The sequence below is a fragment of the Sarcophilus harrisii genome, chromosome 2 (assembly GCF_902635505.1).
Source record: "Sarcophilus harrisii chromosome 2, mSarHar1.11, whole genome shotgun sequence".
Lineage (NCBI taxonomy): Eukaryota > Metazoa > Chordata > Mammalia > Dasyuromorphia > Dasyuridae > Sarcophilus > Sarcophilus harrisii.
In genome coordinates, this window is record NC_045427.1 from 428196160 (window position 1) to 428219763 (window position 23604).

At 34.3% G+C, this 23604-nt stretch overlaps 1 long non-coding RNA gene across 1 annotated transcript in view; it reads left to right on the top strand.

The window, feature by feature from the left end:
- Positions 1 to 22943, top strand: part of LOC116421154 — a 56718-nt gene extending 33775 nt beyond the window's left edge. The window contains exons 2-3 of the long non-coding RNA XR_004231461.1: positions 11427 to 11515; positions 22840 to 22943. This is a non-coding gene — a long non-coding RNA (uncharacterized LOC116421154). The remainder of the gene's footprint in view (positions 1 to 11426; positions 11516 to 22839) is intronic.
- Positions 22944 to 23604: the final 661 nt, after the last annotated feature.

The following is a 23604-nucleotide window of genomic DNA, read 5'->3' on the forward strand; positions in this document are numbered from 1 at the left end:
TCAGCATTTATTAAATGATGACTGTGTTCCAGACACTGGGCAACATAAAAACAAAAATGAATCAGTATCTGCAACTAAATACTTACATTTTATAAGAGAAGACAACACATGCATTTATAAATAATATAAGTTAGTTAGTTAGGAACAGAGAGCATCAAATGATGGGAGAATCAGGAAAGGATTCATTAGTAGAAATTACTTACACCATACCTTGAAGTAATTATGGAAATTTATGAGGTTGAGTTGAAAAACAAGTACATTTGAAGTACAGGTAAAAAAAAAAATTGTGCAAAAAGACTGAGAAAAAAAGAGATTTGTAAGAAATAGAGATAAGGATACTTTGATAGGACTGCTGGATGGCAATGCAGTGTAAGAGCAATGTAGAATGAGAATTGAAAGACAAGATGGACTTTTAAATCCAAACAGAAAATATTAATTTTTTTTTCTAAAGGCAATCAGGACCAATGAGTAGAGAAACAACACGGTTTTATCTTAAGGGAATGCTTAAGGAAAAAATCAGTTTGGTATTATATAAAAAATATGAAGGTGAATTAGAATGGCAATGAGTCTGTATGGAAGACCATTGGAATAGTTTAGGTGATTGGAGTCTTAATCAGAGTGGTAACTGTATGAGAGAAGAGGTTCATATTGTTATTGGATGTTTTGAATGTAGAAATGAGAAGACTTAGAGACTGACTGGAAATATGTGAACCAAGAATAACCCGAGGTAATGAACCTGTGAGAATGGAAAAATTGTTTAAAAAAAAAAAAAAAAAAAAGGGGGCAGGTGTGAGGAAAAGATGGCAATTTCTGTTTTAGACAAGTTGGGTTTGAGGATATTTATGTGACACCTAGTTTCATGTTTCCAGTAGATGGACATGGTAAAGTTCATGAGAGAGACAGGGACTAGATATATAAATTTGTGAGTTATCAACATAGGAGTGATAATTAAATTCATGGGATCTAATGAGATTCCAATTAGGAAAAAAATTGAGAGACAAGAGAACAGAGCCTGGGATAGAAACTTGATATGTAATGACAGTTATGATAGGAAAGAAAAGTCAGTAAAGAGTATGGAGGCAGATGGATAGGAAAAGAATTAAGAGAAAGCTGATTCACAAAAACTCAGAGAAGAGAGGAATTAAGGAAAGGGTAATTCAAAGTATTAAATAATACAGAGAGAGAGAGATTAGGAGTATAGGGAGCAAAAAAAGACCACTATCTTTGGCAATTTCAATATTGAAGTTTCTATTGTTTAATGATGTTAGAAATCAGATTGCAAGGATTGACAAGTGAGAGAAGAAATGGAGTCAATAAATTTAGACTGTACTTTAAAGGAATTTGACTAAGAAAATGAGGTGAGATGTAGCTTAAAAATGCATGTAGAAATGAGAGAATGATAGGATATAGTATTTTCCTAAATTCCTCACATCAATCTTTCTTTTTTCTTTTATTACAGCTTTTTATTTACAAGTTATATGCATGGGTAATTTTACAGCATTGACAATTGCTTTTTGTTCCAATTTTTCCCCTCCTTCTCCCCCTCCCCTCCCTCCGATGGCAGGTTGACCAATACATGTTAAGTATGTTAAAGTATAAATTAAATACAATATAAGTATACATGTCCTAACAGTTATTTTGCTGTACAAAAAGAATTGGACTTCAGTTCATTATTGCTCTATTGGAACTGATTTGGTTCACCTCATTGTTGAAGAGGGCCACATCCATCAGAATTGAGCATCATATAGTATTGTTGTTGAAGTATATAATGATCTCCTGGTCCTGATCATTTCACTTAGCATCAGTTCATGTAAATCTCTCCAGGCCTTTCTGAAATCCTCCTGCTGGTCATTTCTTACAGAACAATAATATTCCATAATATTCATATACCACAATTTATTTAGCTATTCTCCAATTGATGGGCATCCACTCAGTTTCCAGTTTCTGGCCACTACAAAGAGACCTGCCACAATCATTGGCGCACATACAGGTCCCTTTCCCTTCTTTAAGATTTCTTTGGAATATAAGCCCAGTAGAAACACTGCTGGATCAAAGGGTATGCACAATTTGATAACTTTTTGAGCATAGCTCCAAATTGCTCTCCAGAATGGCTGGATATATTCACAATTCCACCACAATGTATCAGTGCCTCACGTCAATCTTAATCCACCACACACTGCACCTTGTTTAGCCATTGGGTAATGATGGATACCTATTTTGATTCCTTGTGGGGAGACTACATGTATATTTTGGTATCTGTGGTCTTTTTGTCTTTGACTTTTTTAGGATATGATAATATTGGGATCTCTGGTGATCTTAGTGATTTTCTTTTCAATTCATATTGTGTTTCAGAATGGTTGAATCAAGTGCATTAACAGTGCAATTTGTGCAAAAAGACAGATTTAAAAAAGAGATTTGTAAGAAACAGAGAGAAGGATACTTTGATAGGACTGCTGGATGGCTGTGCAGTATAGAGCAATGTAGAATGAGAATGGAAAGACAAGAAACTAGTATACCTTGCTTCCTATAGTTTCCTTAAACATTAACTTATTCTGACTTTTCTCATTTTTGTAATTTCTTCTGGGTACATTACAAAAACTTAGAGTTATTTTAATTTGAGGCATTTTATGTGATTGCATGTAGTTTTCAATTCTTGTTTTGAAAATTAATTATTCATATGTTTTACCATAAACTTAACTACAGCAATGAGAGAATATAAAATCTTCCATAAACCCCAAAGTGATATATATATATATATATATATATATATTCTTATTATTACTAACTTTAAAATTACTTAATCTTTGCCTCTGGTTCTTCTTCTATAAAGACATAATAATATATTGTTGTTGTCAAGATAAAATGAGATAACATTTGTAAAGCACTTAGCATTGTGCCTAGAACATAGTGGGTCCTACATAAATGTCATATATTATTATTGTCATCATCATGATCATCTTAGAGAATGATGTTTTGTGTCAATTTCCTAAATATTTTGTAAATTAGACTTTTTTTAAATTTATTTAATAGCCTTTTATTTACAGGTTATATGCATGGATAACTTTACAGCGTTAACAATTGCCAAACCTCTTGTTCCAATTTTTCACCTCTTACCCCCCCACCCCCTCCCCTAGATGGCAGGATGACCAGTAGATGTTAAATACATTAAAATATAAATTAGATACACAATAAGTATACATGACCAAAACATTATTTTGCTTGTACAATTAGCTTGTGAAGGAAATCAAAAATGCAGGTGTGCATAAATATAGGGATTGGGAATTCAATGTAATGGTTTTTAGTCATCTCCCAGAGTTCTTTTTCTGGGCATAGCTAGTTCAGTTCATTACTGCTCCATTAGAAATGATTTGGTTGATCTCGTTGCTGAGGATGGCCTGATCCATCAGAACTGGTCATCCTATAGTATTGTTGTTGAAGTATATAATGATCTTTTGGTCCTGCTCATTTCACTCAGCATCAGTTCGTGTAAGTCTCTCCAGGCCTTTCTGAAATCATCCTGTTGGTCATTTCTTACAGAACAGTAATATTCCATAATATTCATATACCACAATTTATTCAGCCATTCTCCAACTGATGGACATCCATTCAGTTTCCAGTTTCTAGCCACTACAAAAAGGGCTGCCACAAACATTCGTGCCCATACAGGTCCCTTTCCCTTCTTTATAATCTCTTTGGGATATAAGCCCAGTAGTAACACTGCTGGATCAGGGTATGCACAGTTTGATAACTTTTGAGCATAGTTCCAAACTACTCTCCAGAATGGTTGGATTCGTTCACAACTCCACCAACAATGTATCAATGTCCCAGTTTTCCCACATCCCCTCCAACAATCATCATTATTTTTTCCTGTCATCTTAGCCAATCTGACAGGTGTGTAGTTGTATCTTAGAGTTGTCTTAATTTGCATTTCTCTGATTAATAATGACTTGGAGCATCTTTTCATATGACTAGAAATAGTTTCTTTTTTTTTTTATTTAATAGCCTTTTATTTACAGGATATATACATGGGTAACTTTACAGCATTAACAATTGCCAAACCTCTTGTTCCAATTTTTCACTCTCTTACCCCCAACTCCCTAGATGTCAGGATGACCAGTAGATGTTAAATATATTAAAATATAACTTAGATACACAATAAGTATACATGACAAAACATTATTTTGCTGTACAAAAGAATCAGACTCTGAATTATTTGCAATTAAGCTTGAGAAGGAAATCAGAAATGCATGTGTGCATAAATATAGGGATTGGAATTTAATGTAATGGTTTTTAGTCATCTCCCAGAGTTATTTTTTCTGGGCACTAGCTAGTTCAGTTTATTACTGCTCCATTAGAAATGATTTGGTTGATCTCGTTGCTGAGGATGGCCTGATCCATCAGAACTGGTCATCATCTAGTATTGTTGTTGAAGTATATAATGATCTCCTGGTCCTGCTCATTTCACTCAGCATCAGTTCGTGTAAGTCTCTCTAGGCCTTTCTGAGAATCATCCTGTTGGTATTTCTTACAGAACAGTAATATTCCATAATTTTCATATACCACAATTTATTCAGCCATTCTCCAACTGATGGACATCCATTCAGTTTCCAGTTTCTAGCTCTATAAGGGCTGGCTCACAAACATTAACAGTGTACATACAGGTCCCTTTCCTTCTTTTTATAATCTCTTTGGGATATGTTTCGTAGTAACACTGCTGGATAAAGGGGTATGCATAGTTTGATAACTTTTTGAGTGATAGTTCAAACTACTTTCCAAATGGTTGGATTGCTTCACAACTCCACCAACAATGCATCAATGTCCCAGTTTTCCCGCATCCTCCAACAATCATCATTATTTTTTCCTGTCATCTTAGTCAATCTGACAGGTGTGTAGTGTATCTAAGAGTTGTCTTAATTTGTATTTTCTTGATTAATAATGACTTGGAGCATCTTTTCATATGACTGAAATAGTTTTCAATTTCTTCATCTGAGAATTGTCTGTTCTTATCCTTTGACCATTTTCAATTGGAGAATGGCTTGATTTTTATGAATTAGAGTTAATTCTATATATTTTGGAAATGAGGCCTTTATCAGAGACCTTTGACTGTAAAAAATATTTTCTCAGTTTTTGCTTCCTTGCTAATCTTGTCTGTATTAGTTTTGTTTGTACAAAACTTTTCAGTTTGGTATAATCGAAATTATCTTTTGCTTGTGATAGTAATGATCTCTAGTTCTGTTTTGGTCATAAAGTCCTTCCCTTCCACAGGTCTGAGAGGTAAATCTATCCTGTGTTCCTCTAATTTATTAATAATGTTTATTCTTTATGCCTAGGTTCAAGAAGTCCCATTTTGACCTATGCTATGTGTATGTGTTAAGTGTGGATCAATGCCTAGTTTCTGCATATTGTTTTCCATTTTCCCAGAAATTTTTATCTGAGCATGTAGTTCTTATCCCAAAAGCTGGGATCTTTGAGGTTTGTCAAAGACTAGGTTGCTAGTATTTGTTGACTGTTTTTATCCTTGACTAACTCTATTCCACTGATCAACTAATCATTCCTTAGCCAATAAATGGTTTTGGTAACTGCTGCTTTATAATATCAGTTTTAGATCTGGTACAGCTAAGCCACCTTCATGTTGGATTTTTTTTCATTAATTCTTGCTGAAATTCTTGTAGCCTTTTGTTTTTCCATATGAATTTTGTTGTTATTTTTCTAGGGTCATTAAAATAGTTTTTGGAGTACTGATTGGTATAGGCTAAATAAATAGATTAGTTTTAGGTAATATTGTATCTTTATTATATTTGCTCGCCCTATCCAAGAACATTTAATATTTTTCCAATTGGTTAGATCAGACTTAATTTGTGTGAAAAGTGGTCTGTAATTTTGCTGATTTTTTTTTAAAGTTTCTGTATTTTCCGTTCTTGATGATAGTTGATTCCTTAAATATTTTATATTATCAGTTTTTAGTTACTTTAAGATGTAGAATTTCTTTTGTAAGCTCTGACTGGTTTTGGATTTTGTTAGATGATATATTTAAGAATGCTGATGACTTATGTGGGGTTTTATTTTATAACATTTTTCAAGCAACTTTGACTAAGTAGGTTGTGGCATTATTTCTAATAACTTTTAGTAGAATTTCAGTTTGGTTTCTCTAATTTACATTCATATGCGTCGGCAAGATGTGATAATTGTTTCCTCATTGCTTTTTCTTGATTTTTAATCTCTTTCTCAGCTCTTTATTGCCAAAGGTCTAGTGTTTCTAGATACAATTTATTGAAATAGTAACAGTGATAGTGGGTCAAACTTGTTTACTCCAGATCTTATGGGGAATAGTTTTTTGCAGTTTGTTCTGCATTATTCATATGATGCTTACTTGTTTTATAGATCTGACCAGATTATTTTAAGGAATCCATTTTGTCTATTACTCTTCATGTGTTTTAATAGTTAAATGGATTTGATTTTACAAATTGCTTTTTTCTGACTTTGTAGATTGAATTGCGTTATTGGCTTAATTGGGTTTTAATTGGTTATTTGTAGTTTTCTATATTGAAAGTTACATTCTGGTATAATCTCTTGTATCATAGTTTTATTATCTGGAGTATGACTTTTTTATGTAAGTTTTTTGCAAGTTCATTCTTATTTATAGATTTCTATTGCTATTTGTTCATTTAGAGCATAGGTCTATTATTTTCTTGATTCTGTTTAACACGTGTTACGGTTATTATTATTGTCTTTGTCATAGTCGATTTTGAGATTTCTTCTAGTTTTATCATATATAGGATTTATGATTATTGGTGCCATTTTGCTTTTAGAATTGTTTGGTATAATTCATGTGTCCAGTTTGGCTTCTGTTTTGGGATTTTTTGCTTAGAGGAGTTGTTTTAATTGCCTTTCTATTTCTTTTCTGAAATGGGACTATTCAAGCAATTTAGCTTCCTTCTTTAGTTGTAGTTTATTTTTTTATTTCTTATTGATGTTTGTAGTTTCATCCTTTGCTTCTACTTGGGTTGTTGAAAGTTTTTATTTTATCATTTAGAAAATCTTATTATTTCTCTAATTCCTCTTTCTTGCAGTGGAAAGGTTTTGCCTCTTTGCATTTTTTATCTAGTATACTAATCCTTTTTCTCCTTCATTTTTAGTGCTAATCGACTTATTTCTTTAGTTCTTTATCTATTACTTTATTGTTTGTTATATGGCTGCACTCTTAGTTTTATGGTAATTAGTTCAATTGTTGTTTTTTCATTATTTTTAATTTCTCTTTAATTTTGAATTTGCTTAATGTATTTATTGGGTATGCTTTTATGGTCTGTTTATTCTAGCTTCTTCATAGTTCTTGTGCATTTCAATTCATTCAGTCTGTTGCTTTTCTAGTTTTATCTTAAGTGCCTTTAGATAATCCCTCATTATGCTTCTTTGTATTGTCCCATGTTGATTTTCCATTGTCTTATCTTGTAATTATTTATTGTATCTTAATTCTGCTGTTTATCTCATTACTTTTAAAGAGAGATCTTGTTTTAGTTCTTATCTCTTTGGGTTCTGATTTTCTCAACATTTTCCTCGTTCTGTAATGAGTTCTTATTGCATCTGTCTGAAAAAGACTGTTTATTTTCTCTTTCTTGCATGTTTAATTCTGATAGAGTCTTACATATGTTCCTAATATATTCATGTTTGATGGTTCTATGATACTCTTGTTGACTGAGTTTTCATCTTCTCTTATGCTGCCATTCCTTTTCTCAATGATCTAACATCTTCTATTTTTCTAATATTCTATTTACTTAGTTGTATTTATACTTCTCTTATTTGATTAATGTTGTGTGTTTGATTTGTCTATTCCTGAGAGTGCAATTTTTGAGTTGGATTTTCTTCACAGATCATTTTGTTGTTATTTGCTTCAATTACAATTCATTCTTATGACTTTCCTATGTGCAAGATCCAGCTTGTTGATGATTTATTTTCCATCTTGGTGTTTCTTTAATTGTTTTTAATACTATTGTCGGCTTTCTGATTGTTTAATTGCTGCCAGATCTTTAGTGAATTGTATGTTACCTTGTCTTACATTTCTCTTTTATATTAGCTATAATTTTGCTTTTGTTGTAAATTTCTAGATAAGTTGATTGGCTACTCTCTTGGATGCTTATTTGAGGTCTCTTTCAATAGATGTTTGTGCTTTTCATGCTTTTCTTCTATACTCTGAGTTCTTTGTATCTCTGCTTGTTTATTGTCTTTTTTCAAACAAATTTGTAGGGTGCCTCTGAATATCTCATATTGATCATTCTGAGTACTGTCTTCTCTTGCATGGGAGAGTTTCATTCCTATTCTTAGATTTGCATTTTGTTATAATCTACTGGTTTCTGCATGTTCTAATAACTTAGTTTGATTTTGCAGTTCTACTTTTTCTTATGTCTCCTTATTAGTTTTTTCTCTTTTCTGTATGTATCCTTGCATCTTGTATTAGATTGTTGAGCTCTTTGGCAGATTTTTCCTGCCTCCCATTTTTTTTTCTTTATGAATCTTTTCTCTTCCATTACAGTCATTATTCTGGAAGCGTTGTTCTTAGGTCCTTGTTCCTCTCCAGCTTTTAATCATGCGTAGAGCTTTGTCTTTCAATGTCAATTCATTTTTGATTTGTATTGATAATGAATTCAATGTTCTCCTCTATTCCTGAGATTATGTAGTTTCCATTCCTCTTTGTTTATGGGAACGGGTTTTCTGTTTAGTTCTACTTCACGAAGGATTCTGACTCAAGTCATCCTTTCCATATTAGTTGCTTTGGTGTTTATGGATGTATATGAGATATAAAATTATAGCATGCTATTCTTTGTTAGTTCTACAACAGAGTATTCTACCAAGGTTATTCTTTGAAGCTGTTGCTAGCTTTATCTCTATAGTTCATGGTTGAGATCAAATTGGTTGTTCTAGTTCTGGTTGCTTTTCTTCAGACATATGAATTCAAATTGATTTATGCTAAATGTGCTCAGTTTCTTTCCTGAATGTATAATGCTCAGCTTAGTGCCAGTAGTTATATTTCTTAAGTGATGCATCCAGAGTTCTTAGTGCCTTTTGGTATTATTTTCATTCCATTCCACCCTTCTCTGTTCTCTTTAATGTGGAGGAAGATCTATGAGGATCATATTGTGGCTACGTATTTATGTTTTTTTTTGGTTTGTTTTTGTTTTCATGCTGACAGAATTTTTGCTTAATCTGCCATAGTTCTGAAATTTACTACAATGAGGTTGCCAGTTGGATTTGGTTTTTATTCTATGAGTGTTGCTTTCTTTCGAGATTTATGAATTTTTCTAATGGCCTAATTATTATACCTTATCTGAACTTACTATTATGGTTACATCTGGGCTATTTTTTCCTTGATGATTTCTATGTTAAAATTGTATCTGAGAGCTTTTTTGTTTCATCATAGTGGTGAAGTCAATAATCAGTAATTGTAGATCTATTTTCAAGTCGCGTTTAGAAGTAGATAATTCATTGTTTTTCTATTTGTCTTTTTTGTTTTAGGTTGACTGATTTTTGTCTCAATGAATCATTAAGTTTCTATTTCTTCAGTGGAATTCCTATAAGTAATATTATTCTTCTTATTAGCTTTTTTATACTTTTTCTGTATGCCCAATGAGTTTTAAATGCTGATTGTTTTGTCTGTGGAATTTTTCTATTCAAACTAATTTTTTTTTAGTGAATTATTTTCTTTTCTTTATAGATCTACTTCTTCATGTTCTTTGTCTTTTCCAATTTAAGATTCTACTTTCTTGCCAGTTCTTATCTTTCCAATTTCACAACCCTATTTCCTGGAGTGAATTCCCTTATTTTTCAATTCCAACCTACTTTCCTGAGATTTTTACTTTGGTTTCCAATTCACAATTTTGTTTTCTCATTCCTGAATTTTCTTAACTTTTTTCCATCGTATTTAGGAAGTTGTAAAAAGGAAAAGAATTTTAATTTTTCTAGAGGCCCAAAAGGCCCTTAGATTTTTGTTTTTTAGGTTTTAGGTTTTACTTTTTTCCATGAAGTTTTTTTCTTTTATCTTTTACATTTTTAAAGCCTTTAGGGTAGGTTCCTAGGAATTACCATTTTTGAACAAAATTAAAAAATTTCTCTGGGTTTAATGCTCTTGGTTTTCCCTTCCCAACAGGGAAATATTAGACTGGGAGATTTCCCCCTATTGTAAAAAAAAACCCCGGCCAATAATGAAAAGTGCCTCCCCACCAAAACTTTTGGGACTTAAATGGAGCAACCCTTTTTTTTGGGTTTTTTAAAATTCCCAAAACTCATGGGCCCCAAGGACCCCGGATTTGGGAAGGGCGGTTGCCCGTCTGCCTCCCCAAAAAACCCCTGTAGGTTGGGCTGCAAGGTTTCAATTTTTTTTTTCCCTTTTTTTTCACATTTATGAATTTAAGTGAATTATAAAACTAAGTTGATTCTATTCATGGAACCCATTTCTGCTATTTCATTTCCTTTGTTCTATGGTAGAGCAAGTGCGAGAGCGAGAATGAGAAGGAAAGAAGAGAAGAGGAGAAGAGAAGAGAAGAGAGGAGAGGAGAGAAGAAAAAAGAAAATAAAAAAAAAATAGATGGCTAGGATTGTTCCATTAAAGTGCTCTATAAAGAGTTTGGTTCTTTTCAGAGTGATTATAGGATTTAAAGCTGAGAGATATCCCATGAAGATTATTTAGTCAAGTATCATCACTTTACAGTTCTAGAAATTGAGCCCTATAGAGGTTAAGTGACTTATTCTAAGTATATAAATAATAAAAAAATTGATTTTGAACTTAAATCCTTTGACTCCAAAACCAGTATTCTTTCTATTGTTTCTCAATGCCTCTATAGTAGTTGTGCCTAAATATCTATGATCTTATTATGTGAACTGAATAGAAATTTCCTCTCAAATTAGTAAAAAAAAAAAAAAATAAACAAACAAACTTGCATTCATTTTATAATCTGAACCAATGTGACTTTTCCATCATTTCCTCTTATTATACTTTATCATGAATCTTCAATTTTGGTTAGGGCTATCTATTTATAAGATCAGAGATTTAGAGTTGGATATGACCTTCAATATCATCTAATCCAATACCTCCCATTTTAAAATTAAGGCCCAAAGAGGTCCAGTGATTTGGTTGAGACCGCATGGACAGAGTTGGACCCAGATCTTTTGTCTCTAAATCCAACACTAAATCCAACTGAACAATGATACTTTGCTGAGGCCAGTATACACATGACTTATTAATTTTTCTCCCAGGTTTCATGTTAATATTCCCATCTGTAAGCCCTCTTTCTTCTCTCTAGAATCTTACAGATTCATTTGAAAAGAAAATACATGATTTAAGAGTAGGGAGGAAAAAGTATAAAAATTCTTTGTCACACTGTTATAAGTCTACCATACAGATCAAGAAAGTTGATATTTCCCTTGTGTTTTCCCAGGTCCAACCACATCGAGAGTACTGGGTGCTGTCCCAAATGTCCCACATTTTAAGAGGAACATTGCTAAGTAGAAGCAAGTCCAGAGGAGGGTAAGTAGAAATTTGAAAGGCCTGGAAATCATGTTATATAAGACAGTAATGAAGGGATTTAAAGATGTTTAGTCTAGAGAAAATTTTGGAGGGGATGTGATTACTTTCTTTAAAAATGTGAAGGGCTGAATCATTCCCCAATGGATAAGTAGTCAAAACATATGAACAACTAGTTCTTAAAAGAACTGTGAACTATTAACAATCCATTCCCAATAACTACTAATAAGAGAATTGGTAATCAATTGATGAATAATTATGAGGTTTTACTATTCATCCTGCAAACTAAAAAACAATCACAAAATATAAGAATAGTCGATGTTTGAAGGGTTGTGGGAAAATTCAGGGGCCTATTTCTCCCTTGTTTGTTGCCCCCAAGTCACTCTGAAGCCATCTAATTTCTGGAGAGCTTGGTGAAGCAAGTTTTGGGGGAGAGCTCTCCTGCCTGATCCTACTCTTTGTGAACTACCTTCCTTTTACCCTTTCCTAGTTGGACACTGATGTTCCCCATCCTCATCTCTACAGAAGGAAAAACAAAAATCTCCATTCCACTTGAACTCTTAAGTCAAATACCATCTATTCCATGGTACTTAGTAAGTTCACCACTCTAGGACCTCTGCCTTATTGAGAGGACATAACCACTGTTAATTAGGTGACCATAGTTACCAAATATAATTTTTCTAGCAAGATTGAAGTCTCCCAAGTTTTATCATCTGCTTTGCCTCTTTGTCCTAAAGTCCTCTGGACCTTCTCTTTGGTCTTAATGCATCATTCTTAAGACTTTTGAGTTTTTGCATCTGTTCTAATATTGAATTCTCTTAAATGTGTTGATATGGTAGAAAGTGAGCCCAAGTAGAATGTGAGCTATTTGAGAATAATGGCAGTTCATTTTTCTATTTATATCTCCAGTGTTTCTCACAAAACTTGACATATATAGTAAGAACTTTTTTAAAATGCTATTGCTTTTGTGTGTGTTTTTCATTCAATCATTCAAGACAGGCACACCTAAAACATTGTTGGCACAACTATGACATGACCTGATCATTCTGGAAAACAACTTGGAATCATGTTAAGAAAGTGATTAAAATGCCCATATTCTTTGACTCAGATTTTCCATTGCTAGATTCCAATGCTAGATAAATACCCTAAGGAAGTATAACAAAACAAAACAAAATCACACACACACACACACACACACACACACACACACACATCCTATATGTAACAAACTATTTATAGAAGCACTTTTTTTCATAGTAGTAAAAACCTGGAAACAAAGTAGATATCCATTGACTATAAAATGACAATATATATTGTTGTATACAAATGTAATAGGATGTTACTGAGCCATATGAAATAATGAAAAATAATTATATAGAAAAGCGTGGAAACGTTTATATGAACTGATGCAAAGGGAAGTAAATAGAACTAGTAAGAATATATACAACAGCTGCAGAAATAGCAAAACAAAATTGTTCACCACATAATTATCATTACTAAGTTTATCACTGAAGAAAAAAGTAGGAAAATGTATCTTCCTTTCTTTGTTGAAGAAGAAAGGCAATATGGGTACAAAACATAGTATTTACTATCAAATTTGTTTTGATTAGTTTTACTGACTTGCTTCCCTCTCCCTTTCTTTTAAAAAAATTCTTTGTTAAAAAGGATGGCTTTTTGTATAGGAGAAGTATGTGGAATATATTTGGAAATGGAGATGATATAAAAATCAAAGATATAACTTTTTGAAGAAAATCTATCCTACAAAGAATTTTTCTAAACACTGAAAATGAATAAATGAATAAAAACATGAAAGGCTATCCTGGGGAAGGGAAATGGCATGGGGGGAGGATGACATGTCTATGAAGATCCAGAGGTTAGAACTAGAACAGATTTGGGGAAAATTACAGGAAAAATTATGAGACTTTGGTTCAAGACAACAACTTCATCTGCCCAACAATAAAATTGTGAATGTTCAATTTACCAGGAATGGTTAAGTCAAAATGAGGTAACCTTTCAGAGATACAGTAGAAGTGATTTCGGAATGGGAGTGGGGATAGTTTCAGATGATCTCAAAGATCTGGCAAACTCTAAGAGCCATTAATTATCTTTCTCATTCTCTACCTTGTTGAATTCCTACTTTATAGAAGAACATCAGATTTGGAATCAGGAGGCTCTGATGCCTACTAACAGCATGATCTTTGCCTAGGCTTTTGGGTCTCCCAAATCTTATTTATATTCCTCCTCTGTAGAGGTAGGGCAGGATTATAATAATTGCATTGCCTATCCCACACAGATAAGGAAAATATTTCATAAAACTTAAAGAGCTATAAAAATGTGAGCTGCTATTATTTTTGTTGTTGTTGCTATTATAATAAGCCTTAAGTGTTGATTGATTGAATGGATGCATGAATCAATCAATGAATGATATTGTAGTAACAGATATACAGGATAGCTGCTGAGCAGGATTCAAATTTTAATATATGTTAATACGTACACACATTTATACACACACACACACACACACACACACACACAGAGACACACACACACATTTTGCCTCCTAGTTAATTCAATTCCTAAACATGTTTTTCAGCATAGTCACAGGCTTAGTCCCCGGTCCTGTAGTCAGACACCCAGAGAGAAGAAAGCTACTACTGCTCACAGAAGTTATTCTGCCCTACCTTTAAGGTAGCTCTGGCAACAGCAGAGACTCTCAGGGCAGAATAGTGCTCAGAATCCAAATAATAAGGGCTGTTCCTTTAGAAACTATTTGTGGCTTTTCCTTTCAACTTAAAGTAGTAAGACATTCAACCCCCATGCTCATTTAACCCTTGTATAAACTGTCTGCTTGAATATCATCATAATTACCCTTTTCAGGGATCCAGGATGCTCTGAGATTCAAACAATGTCTGCGGAGTGCTTTGAAATCCTTCAATGAAAGGCCAAGGGTTATTACCACTGACAAGATCCCAATGAACATTTGCCAGTTATGGCTTTCTCAGAGCCAGTATGTCTGTTATTAGTAATTTGGGGGCTTGGCATCGAAGCCTGGGAAGTTTTTTAATGGCTTGTTTTCAATCCCAGAAATAGATTTTAAAGTTTTTATTTATTTATTTTTAAAAGAAAAGTTTGTTTTCTATTTTCTTTCTGTATAAATGGATCTCCTCAGGAGAGAACTCAGGTTCCCTAAATAGGGTCAAAAAGACATAAGGTCCAGGGCCTTGTTGCCTTCAATAGCATATTCCTAACTCCTTATTCTAGGGATAATTTTTATAAGATTGCTCTAGTTGGGGATTCCCTTGTATAGCAGGTAATACTGGTACAATGGGTCTAGGTATCTGAGGTATAGCTAGGGAGGGATGAGTAGATCTTTGTTCTTGGGACATCAAGAATTAGAGGGTACCAATATCACTGAAGAGGGCTTCCTTTTTCTAGGACTTCTCATCCTTGACTCAGTAGTGGCCAGTCTTTTAGAAACATGATGTTTCAAGCAGTATTTCCTTCCTCTGGCAATCACAACCCAGGCAAGATCTCCCCAATCCTAGCTTCTTTTCCCTTCTGCCCCAGATACAAAAATTCCACATCATGACTTTTGGGAAATACTTCTGGGGTCACCTAAAAGAAATGGTTGCTTCCAAAGAGTACTAACACCTAAGAGGGATGGCTGGAAGCCTTCTCCCCAGAGTAATATTTTGAAAATATTTGTTATTAGTAGGAGTTAGTTCATTTCTAAGCCAAAACAAAATTGCTTTTCAGGACTATTTTTATGAGCCAAGAATAAAACGATTCCTGCCAGGGAAACCTGGGTAGTATCCAAAGAGAAGACAGTGAAGAATATATGAAATCAGATGTGATTATATTGGAAGCACTTTGCTGGGACAGTTGGGCATTGGAGACTTATTTTAAATAAAGTTTTGAAATTGCCTTTAAAGCCTCCTCTGGCTATTATCTAGAAGATAATCAAGTCCAGTTCATTCATTCTTATTATTATTATTGAAGAAACAATTTTGGCAAGCAGTTGAGTGACTAGTGAGTGCTAAATGTCTAAGGTCAAATTTGAACTCAGGTCCTCTTACTTAAGGCCCAGTGCTCTGTCCACTGTGTCATCTAGCTTCCCCTTTATTCGTTTTAAAGATAAAGAAATGGAGACTGACAAAAAGAGAGTCACTTGCTTGAGGTCATTAAGGAAGTAAGTGGCAAAACTAGAATTTAAATCCATATTGTCTGACTCTGTCATCTGTTAATTTTTCATTTTCTAAGTCTCTTCTCTTAACTTCCCTCTTTGGTCCTAGTTGCCTCTCTTTCCATTGATTTTTTTCCCTTTTTCCTGTCAGCTGCTTTCTTATTCATTTTTCCCTTTCCTAGTTTCACATGAGAAAAGTGACCACCATGTTTACAAAGTGTGGACCCTACTCGGGTGGGACATGCTCACATCTCACTGGAATCAGTTTACCTCTTGATTTGTCCTTCAATGATACCTCCTGCCTTTCCCATTTGTCTATTCATAGTCAGACATCCAGTAACAACCATTCATCCAACTATCCTGTTTTAACTCCTCTAGCCCAAAAGGAAGGAGAACTGGAATAGAGCTACTCCCTTCTTCTAATGATTAAAGGAAATGTAGCTAAAAATACATAGAATAAGTAAATTTAGTCCCTGACTTCCAAAGAATTCTATGTATTTCTCTTTTTATCTCTTTCTTAGTTACTTCTCATTAGTGTATTTCACAGTTGCTAAATAGGTACCTGGGGCAGCCTGGTGGCACAGTGGATAGTGTGTAGGGCATGGTGTCAAGAAGGACTTAAAATCTGGCCTAAGACACTTACTAACTATGTGATCCTGGGCAAGCCACTTAACTGTATTTGCCTCAATTTCCTCATCTGTAAAATCAGCTGGAGAAGGAAATAAAAAACCATTCTAGTATCGTTGCCAAGAAAAGCCCACATACGATCACAAATAGTTGGAATTGACTGAACAACGACAACAAAGAGATGCTATCCTATCAGTGCATTATTAAGAGATTCTATCTTTTGCTTTTCTCAGGATAACGCAGCCCCACGTCAGTCCCTCACATCTGTGGGTTTTCCAGAACTGGTCTATTAGCTGGATATAGCCATTTGTTTGGACTGCAATTATGTATTTATTTCCTTTAATCAGGGCAAAGTGGAAATGCAAGATGGCAATAAGGAAAGGTTTACAGATCTTGTGCTCTTTTCTTCTATGAGTAAGTATCTCCACTAAATTAGTTTTATGCAGTCAATAGGAATATTGAGTAGAATATTGAAAGCTGGGCAGCTTTGGAGTCAGGAAGATCTGGCTAAAGTCTTCCCTCTGACACATATTAGCTTGTGAGCATGGCTAAATCATTTAACTTATTAGAGCTCTTCTTCCCTCCCCCAATCCCTACTTCCTGACACTATAAGTTAAAAGAGATTGATTGATCTGCTTTGGCAAAGGGAGTTTTCAATCTAGGAGTAGCCTGACATGCATGATAAAAATCTGTGTCAAAATATAAGCATACAATTTACATGTGTACATGTATATATATATAGTTGCATGTATATATATTTATATATATATTTATGCATGTGTGTATTAACATCAATAAACTCTATAGTTAGATCAACTTAGTGTGAGGTTTTATCTCTGTTTCCTCACATCAGACCTGACTAGATGTATGATTACAAAAATCCACAAAGATACCATCATAGTTTGTGGCTTATAAAAGTAATAGAAGCTGGGATAATATAACTGTGACCAATTCACATTTGAAGACATGGCTAGAAGATGCATTGTCATGCATTGCACAAAACAAAAACAAAAACAAACCACAGCACTGAGTTGAGAGCTAGAGGATCTGAATTCCTATCCAAACTAGTCCTTATAGTCTGAGTCATTCTATCCCTCTAGGCCTCAATTTCCTTCTCTATAAAACAGGGTGTTGGACAAAGGGGTCTTCTGAAGTCCCTTCTATGTTGAGAGACTATGCTTGCAAACCTGTATAGGTTCAGGCAGGTTGGATACACAGGAATGAGTTATGTAGGAAGCGTAAGCTTTACTAAGCCTCCCTTTTTCTTCCTCCACAAATCATAGTCAGAAGTAAAAGCATTTTCTTTCCTTTGAACTCTCAAAATGTTTTGTTAGTACCACTCTTAAGGCCTTTCAGCTCTTTACTTTTTATTCTTTTTATGACATCCTTTCCTACAGACTGTGAGCTCTGTGAATACAAAACCACCTTTACATTCATGTGCTTAACTTTCAGACATTGAGTAGTACTTAGAGCACATCTAAGAGGCAGTGTGGTGTAATGGAGAGACCTGAGGTTGATAATAATCTGAGCACACATGTGACCTTGGGGAACTTATTTAATTTCTCTGAGCCTCAGTTCCCTCATCTATAAAGTGGGGATAAAAATATCTTACCTCATAAGATTATTATGAGGATTTGAAAGGGATAATATATATATGTGTGTGTGTGTGTGTGTGTGTGTGTGTGTGTAAAGCATTTGAAGATCTTAAGGAGTTGTAGAAAGTACAGTTATTAATTATCATTGTTAACAACAGGAGGGAATGAGAATCAAGATTTCAGTACTGCATTCATGGTTGCTAATAAGCTAGTAACTTTAAGAGCTCTCATTTATTATCCGGCTTTGGACACATCAAATTTCCCTCGGTCTCAATTTTCTCATCTGCAAAATTAGGAAGGACTCTTCCAACTCTAGATTCTGTGATTCAGCAAGTGACAATTTGTTAAAATGAAATATTAATGCTAAGAACTCACACCATGCATTAAGGTTTAGAAAGCTCTTTTCTAGCAAATACTTCCAAGATTCTCACTAGGTGGTCAGGCTTGAGCTCAGGATTAGTTGAAGATGGGCTGTGTCTACACAATTTACACTGATGTGAAGGTTGCACAATTATCTGGTAAATTAAATCCAGGCAATGAAGTCAGTCCAGGACATCTAAGTTCATTCAATGGCTATTTGTCCAACCTCAAGGCTATGAGTGTATGGAAATGTCTTTCCTGCATGTTTTCCCTATTGACCTCAGCTGCTTTTCTCTTTGGCCTTAAAACAGTCACCAAGAAACCAGGTTTTTCTATTAAAAAAATCATTGAGCAATGAGACATAGACAATTCTTTATAAGAAAATGGATCAATTCATTGTGTTACAGCTAATAGTGAATCCCTACCATTAGATAGCTGAAGGGTACTCAACCGTTTATATGCATCATGGTGAATCAGCCTCTAGACTCTTTTCAGAAGATTTTTAAATCTATTAAAAAAAAACAAAAAAAAAAAAACTAGAGGATTGCAGAGAAAAGATGAAAACAAGAATTTATTAAGTGCTTTCTGTGTGCCAGGCATTGTGCCAAGTGCTTTACAAATATTACCTTTTTTGTATATGACCTTGAGAGATAGGTGCTATCATTATCCCATAATGTTGAAGAAACTGAGGCAAAGTGAAGTTGACTGACTTGCCCAAGACTGCACAGCTAGTATCTGAGGTCAGATGACTGACTCCAGTGCTTTTTCTGCTGTGCCACGTTGCCACTTTCAGAAATCCAATGATATTGAAATGTTGTCATTAATATATATATAAGCATATATATACATTTACATATTTATTTATTATTTAGTTTTTAAAGTGCATGAACCTCTGATTAAGAACTTCTGAGTTCTTGAGCTTTGGGTATAAAGGTCAACTCTCCACTTAGCCATCTGATCTTAGACAAGTCACTTTTCTGTGAACCTCAGTTTCTTCATCTGTGATCTAGGAGTAAGGCTATCTACCTCTATCTACCTCAGGGGTTGTTGAGAGGAAAGTGTTTTGTAAAGGAAGGATTTGAGAGGTGGGATGGAATTAATTGTATTTGTGTTTTTTCTGGTTGTTTCTACATCCTTTTTGCAGACCACTGCTTACTTCAGCCATCTACATCCAGTTTACAATTAGTCAAAGCCTCACCACAGAGAGAGCTGCTACAACTGTGGGAAACATGTGGTTCTCCCTCTGCATGCTGCTTCCCGTCAAAACATAACACAGCCAAAAATTAAAACATGCTACTGGCATATTAGCAAGATCACAATGAGGTCCATTCTTACCAGTTTCATGACATTTTACAAATTTTTCCATTTATATGAAAATTTCCTCCGAATTTTGTGGGATTATTATTGTTTCTGGTAATTACTTTATGTGGGAAGATTTGCTAAATCCATGGTACTCTTAATACACAGATGTGAGGCATTAGCCATCTCTATGTGTGTGGGTGGGTGGGTGGTGGGAATGAGACAGACATCAGACAGTTAGGTCATTTTCACAAGTAGTAGTAAGAGGACTGTATTTAGAGTCAAAAGACCAAAGTATTAAATAAAAGACCTGATTCTTAGTAGCTATGTCACCTTCTAACCTTCAATTTAGTGCTTCAGGAGGTAGCAATAGGGGAAAGTACAATGGGGAAAATGCTATGAAATTCTTCAAACCCTAGTAAAAGAGTATTATTTCTTCTTCCTCAGTAGAGTGGTGATTCACCCTAGCCCCAGGCACAGAGTAGATAGGATCTTAGGATCTTAGGATCTTAGGTCTTAGGATCATCTGAAAGTATGGTACTTGTGCCTAAGGTGGACTCAATGAAAAAATGCTGCTAATCATCCCAATATTCCAAATATATAACTCTTGGAAGTGTGCCTTGCTTTACAAATTTTCTTTAACAAATCATTATTCTAGAATGTGATTTCTGAAAAAAGCCAACTAATATATCATATTTATCAAGCATGCCATAGAAACCAGAAAGGGAAACATTTTCTTTGGGAAGATATTTCTAAGGGTCTGATTTTATTCACTATTCATACTATAAGAAGAAAGCACTAAATAGTAGCCTGAATACCTGGATTTAAATTGGCACTTTTACTACCTGTGTGACTTAAGCTCTCTGAGACTGAGCCTCCCCATATGCATATTAAGAGGGTTGGACTAGATTTTTTATTTTTTATTTTTTCCCCTTCTCTCCCTGGCATATTTATCTTAAGTTTCATTTCTTACTTTTCCAATTACATGTAAAAACATTGCAAACATTTTTTTTTTTAATTGAGTGCCAAATTCTCTTCCTCCATTCTTCTTTACTGAGAAGGTAACAGTTTGACACAGGTTATACATATATAGTTATGCAAAACACCTTTCCATGTAAGTCATGCTGTGAAAGAAAACAGAGGCAAAAAAACAACAAACCCAACAACGACAATCAAACTCTGAAAAATAAAGAAATAAAGAAAAAATATCTTCTATCTGCATTCAGGCCCCACCAGTTGTTTCTCTGGAGATGGATAATACCTTTCATTATAAATCCTTCAAGATGGTATTGGATCATTGGACTAGATAATTTCCAAGTTGTGTTTTTTTCTTTTTTTTCAGCTGCATAAACCTATGGTTTTGTGACTGTAAGTAAGACTGTAAGAAGTTAAAAGATGGGGAAGAGCTGTATATTTTAGGAAAGTCTTCCAGAAGAGAGAGGGCTTGAAATGGGAATGGAATATGGGAAGGACTCAGAGAGGAAGAGAGTTAGGGGAGGAATATTCAAGACTTTGGCCACTTGCTGAAGCCTATGGATCCCTTCTCAAAATACTTTGAAAGGCGTAAAATAAAATATTTGGAACTACAAAGGAAACCAGATATATATAGTTATGAAAAAAATTAACTTCATGGACTCCAGATGAAAAATCCCTATGATCTTGATAATGTTATATGAAGATCTTCTTGATGGACCTCTAAAAATGAAAATTTTCAGGGGCTTTTTATGGTGGTTGCATTTTTTTCCCTAATAAATTTATTTATTTTTAATACCCATTACTTTATGAATCATGTTGGGAGAGAAAAATCAGAGCAAAAGGGAAAAACCATGGGAGAGGAAAAAAAAACAGAAAAAGAAGTGAACATAGCATGTGTTGATTTACATTCAGTCTCACTAGTTCTTTCTGGATGTAGATGGCATTTTCTGTCCAAAATCTATTAAAATTGCTTTGGATTAGATATACAATGTATTCCTAGTTCTGCTTGTTTCACTCAGCATCTGTTTGTGTAAATCTTTCCAGGCCTTTCTAAAATCAGCTTGTTCATCATTTTTTTTAATAGAACAATAATATTCCATTATCTGCATATACCACAACTTGTTCAGCCATTCCCCAATTGATCTATTCATTTTCCAATTCTTTGCTACCACAAAATGAACTGCTACTATTCTTTTCCCTTTTTTATGATATCTTTGGAATACAGACCTAGTTGTGGAAATGCTGGGTCAAAGGGAATGCACAGTTTTATAGCTCTTTGGACATAGTTCCAAATTGGTCTCCAGAATGGTTAGATTATTTCACAATTCCACCAACAGGGTTGCATTGTTTTTTAAAACTGTAGCATATAATTCATCTTTGATTTCTTCAATGTAGGATATCATTAGACTATTTAATCTATGCCTCAGTAGGGTTACAAAGTTATTACTTAATTATCACTAAGATTAATCCTACTTAGTAGGTTTGTAAGGATGCATCAAATGGTTTACCTATGCATGGTTTCCTGGCTAATTAATATCAGAAGTGAGATTTGAATTGAAGTCTTCATTATTCCAACTCTAGCATGTTATTATCCATTTACAGCAAGTCATCTTCTGGTCCCAGATCTTGTGGTGGGATGGGAAAGAAGACTACAGTTATCACTAAGGAAACAGCCCAGCTATTGTGGTGGCCCTCAGGCTATAAAAAGGAGAATTCATTGGCCCAGCCTAATCTCTAATTTTGGGTCCCATGAGAGCCTTTAGGCATGGGTCTAGAAGTTTTTTGGATAATCCAATATTGATTCCTGATGAGGATGGGGGAAAGGGGTAGAGAATAATGGCAGTCATGTGACAATGGGTGTGGGGATAATGAGAAAGCCAATCTGGCTAGAGCAGAGGGTACATATTGGAGAGCACAATAGTGGAATGGATTTTAGAAAGAGCTTGAATGCCAAAGTACATTTAGATTTAATCCATAAGCCAGTATGTGAGCTGGAACTGTTGGAGAGACATGTGATATAATCAAAGTTGTACTAAGATGATTTTAGCATCTTACATAGAAGTCATGTGAGAGGCCACATAATTCAGATTCTTTTTTCATTTGTAGATGAGGAAACCGAGGCAAAGGGAGGAGAAATGCCTTACCAAACTCACATAAGATTCCCTTTCACCATTCTGAGATGGATTATCTACATGGGATTATTATATAAAATGAATAGATGGAGGAGATTGGACCAGTTTAGATGTTGATATCATAAGCCATACTACTTTCTTTGTCTTTTACTACAGATGGTGATCTGTTTTGAAGAAACTCAGAAAAACAAGTGGCATGAGAGGATCAATCCAATTCAATAAATGAAATTCAATTTAACAAACAATTTATTAGATACCTACTATATAAAACATCTACTGGTTGGTATTAGTTGTGTGTGATAGATAAATATAGTATACCTAGACTTTGCATCCAAGTAACTTACTTGCATTCCAAGTAGCTTGAATGCAAATAGTATAGAGTGACTCAGTTTTTTTATGATATAAGGAATAATAATACAAATATAGAATAAGAAGAGGCAAAAGAAGGTTACTCTCAACTAGGATTGAGGTGGGGAGAGACCTATTAGTGATTTCATGAAGCAGATAACATCTGAATTAGATTTGGGAGTGAGGGACGTATAAGATACAATAAAAGGGGATGACTAGAGCTTGGAAGTGGGGATGCTGTGAATCTGGTCTTGGAAAGGTGACCATTGCTTACATCAGAGCTTTCTACTCCTGACTCCTTTTTACCTGAGAAATTTTACATGATCTCAGGTATACAGGTATATAAAATAGGCATACAAATAAAATATTTACTGATAATAAATCATAATTTCATGACCTCAGCATTTAGTTATGAAACCCTATATATAGGGTTTTGTGCCACAGTTTGAGAAGCTGGAGTTTAGAAGCTTGGTCCTGTAAAGCCTAGTTGAGATTCAGTGGTACGCTGGCATCCCATCAAACCAATTATGTTTTACAACATAAACTTTTGCACCTAGAAAATGAACAAATGTT